Genomic DNA, 4,734 nt, shown 5'->3' with positions numbered 1-4,734 from the left:
TCTATTTTAACATTAATGCACCGTAATTTTACGTTTCTTAAATTTTATCTTATTTCAGATGCAAAAAGAGAACGTAAGAAAAATATATAATTGCCGTAAAAATATTTTATGTTACGTAAATTACAAATGTAAAAACATATTGTAAAATGTACATAAAATGTAATTTTTCTTGTCTTCTGATCTTTTTTATGCCAATTTTTACGCAGTGAATCAATATGGCTGTAACTATTTGTATTTGAAACATAATTTATTTGTGAAATGATCGTAATATTACCTTGGGTGAAGAATAACTTATTCTGCACCCGGGTGATGAATAGTAACACAATGTGTAGTATCGTAAAATACCAGCAAACGAAAAAGAATTAAAATGGAAACACAAAATTAAATGAAAAAGAAATCATAAAACTAAAAAAAAACCCAAACCTTATAGTACCGGTTGGTCTTACCAACCGGTACTAAAGGGCTCCAGGCCCCCGGAGCTGGCTCGTGCCACGTGGTTGCCCTTTAGCACCGGTTCATGCTGAACCGGTACTAAAGGGGGGGCCTTTAGTGACCACACTTTAGTGCTGGTTTTGGAATCGGCACTAAAGGGCCTTACGAACCGGTGCTATTGTCCGGTTCTGCACTAGTGTGGACACTCAGAGATGTAGTGACCAGGTTTCTTGCACTTGTGGCAGGTTCTCTTCTTGTGGTCATAGGCAGAAGCTTCATCATTCCTTGAGCTGGATCGTGAAGACTTTCTGAAGCCTTTCTTCTTGGTGAATTTCTGGAACTTCTTCACAAGCATAGCAAGCTCCTTTCCAATGTCTTCAGGATCACCAGAACTGCAGTCAGATTTTTCTTCAGATGAGGAAGCAGCAGCCTCTGCCATCAAAGCGCGAGTTCGGCCATAGTGGGGGCCATAAATATCTCGTTTCTCAGATAGCTGGTACTCATGTGTGTTGAGCCTCTCAAGTATGTCAAACGGATCGAGAGACTTGAAGTCAGGGCGTTCTTGTATCATCAGGGCTAAGGTGTCAAATGAGTTGTCAAGAGATCTCAGTAGTATCTTCACTATCTCATGCATCATAATCTCAGTGGCGCCGAGTGCTTGGAGCTCATTTGTGATATCAGTGGGGCGATCAAATGTGAGCTGGACATTCTCATTGTCGTGTCTCTTGAAGCGGTTGAAGAGGTTGTGGAGAGTACTGATCCGTTGATATCGCTGAGTTGAGACGCCTTCATTGACCTTGGAGAGCCAGTCCCAGACTAGCTTCAACGTTTCCAGAGCACTCACACGGCTGCTACCTCTTGAGCACTGCGTTGGATTTCCCCGAAGAGGAGAGGATGATGCAGCAAAGTAGCGTAAGTATTTCCCTCGGTTTTTGAGAACCAAGGTATCAATCCAGTAGGAGCCAAGCACAAGTCCCTCGTACCTACACAAAACGATAGCTCCTCGCAACCAACGTGATTAGGGGTTGTCAATCCCTTCACGGTCACTTACGAGAGTGAGATCTGATAGAGATGCTAAATAATATTTTTGGTATTTTTGGTATATAGATGCAAAGTGAAAAGTAAAAGGCAAAGTAAAAACAAAGCAAGTAATAAAGTAATGGAGATTGATATGATGAGAGTAGACCCGGGGGCCATATATAGGTTTCACTAGTGGCTTCTCTCAAGAGCATAGATATTCTACGGTCGGTGAACAAATTACTGTTGAGCAATTGACAGAACTGAGCATAGTTATGAGTATATCTAGGTATGATCATGTATATAGGCATCAAGTCCAAGACAAATAGACCGAAACAATTCTGCATCTACTACTATTACTCCACTCATCGACCACTATCCAGCATGCATCTAGAGTATTAAGTTAAAAACAGAGTAACGCCTTAAGCAAGATGACATGATGTAGAGGGATAAATTCATGCAATATGATAAAAAATCCATCTTGTTATCCTCAATGGCAACAATACAATACGTGCCTTGATGCCCCTTCTGTCACTGGGAAAGGACACCGCAAGATTGAACCCAAAGCTAAGCACTTCTCCCATTGCAAGAACTACCAATCTAGTTGGCCAAACCAAACGGATAATTCAAAGAGACTTGCAAAGATAACTCAATCATACATAAAAGAATTCAGAAAAGATTCAAATATTATTCATAGATAAGCTGGATCATAAACCCACAATTCATCGATCTCAACAAACACACCGCAAAAAGAAGATTACATCGAATAGATCTCCATGAGAGAGGGGGAGAACATTGTATTGAGATCCAAAAAGAGAGAAGAAGCCATCTAGCTACTAGCTATGGACCCGAAGGTCTGAAGTAAACTACTCACACTTCATCGGAGGGGCTATGGTGTTGATGTAGAAGCACTCCATGGTGGATGCCCCCTCCGGCGGAGCTCCGGACCATGCCCCAAGATGGGATCTCATGGATACAGAAGGTTGCGGCGGTGGAATTAGGATTTTGGCTCCTCTTTTGATCGTTTGGGGGTACATAGGTATATATAGGAGGAAGGAGTACGTCGGTGGAGCAACAGGGGGGCCAGGAGGCAGGGGGCGCGCCCTAGGGGGGGCGCCCCCCACCCTCGTGACCGCCTCTGTTACTTCTTGGAGTAGGGTCCAAGTCTCCTGGATCACGTTCGGTGAGAAAATCACGTTTCCGAAGGTTTCATTCCGTTTGGACTCCGTTTGATATTCCGTTTCTTCGAAACACTGAAATAGGCAAAAAACAACAATTCTAGGCTGGGCCTCCGGTTAATAGGTTAGTCCCAAAAATAATATAAAAGTGGAAAATAAAGCCCAATATAGTCCAAAACAGTAGATAAAGTAGCATGGAGCAATCAACAATTATAGATACGTTGGAGACGTATCAACGGCCATACTGTCCTTTGGTCAGATGACCACAGATGATGTTCTTGGCGGTGGAGTCCAGTTGAATGAACTTCTTGACGTCAGAAGGGGTGACACCTTCACCAGTCTTGGGAACACCATTCTTGAAACATACCATAGATCGACATCAATGGCTTCAAGATGCATGTGCATCCTATTCTTCTAGTAGGGATATTCAGTGCCATCAAAGATGGGGCACACAGCGGAGACTTTGATTATCCCTACAGTCGACATAGCTAAAACTCCAGGTGGTTAAACCGAATCACACAGAACAAGGGAATACCTTGCTCTGATACCAATTGAAAGGGCTAGTTATCGACTAGAGGGGGGGTGAATAGGCGATTTTTATTAAAGTCTTCAAAACATGGGAGTTTCGAAGACACACAATAGAAACGACACTATTCGTATGCAGCGGAAGGTAGACTACACTAGACAAGCCATAGTCAAGTATTCAATAAAGTGAAAGCACGAAGACTAATAGCAGCAAGGTAGTAAATATCAGGATGGAAGATAGTATGAAGCCAATCAGAACAGGTAGTCACACAGTGAAGTCAAACAGATAATGCAAGCAGGCAATGACTTCACGAAGACAAACTGTAAGTAGAGAGAAGTGAGAGATAGAACCAGTAGCATCAGGAGGACAGGGATTTGTTCGACCAGTTCCAGTTGCTGTTACAACTGTACGTCTGGTTAGGGAGGCTGAGATTCAACTCAGAAGACTGAGTCTTCACCTTATTCCCCTTGAGCTAAGGACACCTAGTCCCCGCCCAATCACTCTGGTAAGTCTTCAAGGTAGACTTCCGAACCTTCACAGACTCCATTCACCGGCAATCCACAATGACTCTCGGATGCTCAGAACGTGACGCCTAACCGGCTGGAGGATTCACAGTCCTCAAGTGTAACAAGTCTTCAGATCACGCGGACAGAAAGTCTTCAGTGATGCCAAACACTCTTTGGGCTCTGGGTGGTTTGGGCTTTGTCCTCGCAAGGATTCTCTCTCAAAAGCTTCGGCGGTGGGTTGCTCTCAAACGACAAAAGCCGTGTACTAACTCTAAGCAGCCACCAATTTATGGTGTAGGGGGTTTGCTATTTATAGCCACTGGGCAACCCGATCTGATTTGTCTGAAATGACCCTGGGTCACTAAAGAACTGACATGTGTCACAACGGTCATATTTCAAATGCACGCGACAACTTGACTTGGGCTACAAGTAAAGCTGACTCATCCGACTATGGATAAGATTTGCTCTCATTGTCTTCGCTCGAAGACATAGGATTTGGTTGAGCATCACTTCAGTCACTCTGACTTTGTTCACTTGGACCCCACTTAATAGTGCGGTGGTTCCTATGACTCAACAAAGAAGAAAAGGACACAACAAAACAACTAAATCTTCGCGCTCCATAGTCTTGACTCAATGTCTTCTCATGTCATAGTCTTCAACGTGAATAGCTTCACAGAACACCATTGTCTTCAATGTCTTCACACATTTTTAGGGGTCATCTCTGGTAGGTAAACCAAATCAATGAGGGACTACTACCTATGTTATCCTACAATTCTCACAAACACATTAGTCGATCAACCAGGTTTGTCGTCAATACTCCAAAACCAACTAGGGGTGGCACTAGATGCACTTACACACTCCCCCCGTTGCTATGCATCTCCATGGATAGATCATTGCGTGTGCGTAGATTTTGTTTTTGTTTTCCATGGCAACGTTCCCCAACAAGGACGACCCGACAGTGGCCAACAGGAAGGGGAGCACCACTTCCTTTTATCGGATAGTGCTGCTACCGCGCCCACCACTGCTTGCGCAAATCCGAGTCACCGTCGCTAGTGGTGATGCTAGAGGAAGTGGC

Source organism: Triticum dicoccoides, chromosome 2B (genome assembly GCF_002162155.2).
Source record: "Triticum dicoccoides isolate Atlit2015 ecotype Zavitan chromosome 2B, WEW_v2.0, whole genome shotgun sequence".
Taxonomy (NCBI): Eukaryota; Viridiplantae; Streptophyta; class Magnoliopsida; order Poales; family Poaceae; genus Triticum; species Triticum dicoccoides.
Note: the sequence above shows the minus strand (reverse complement) of the source record.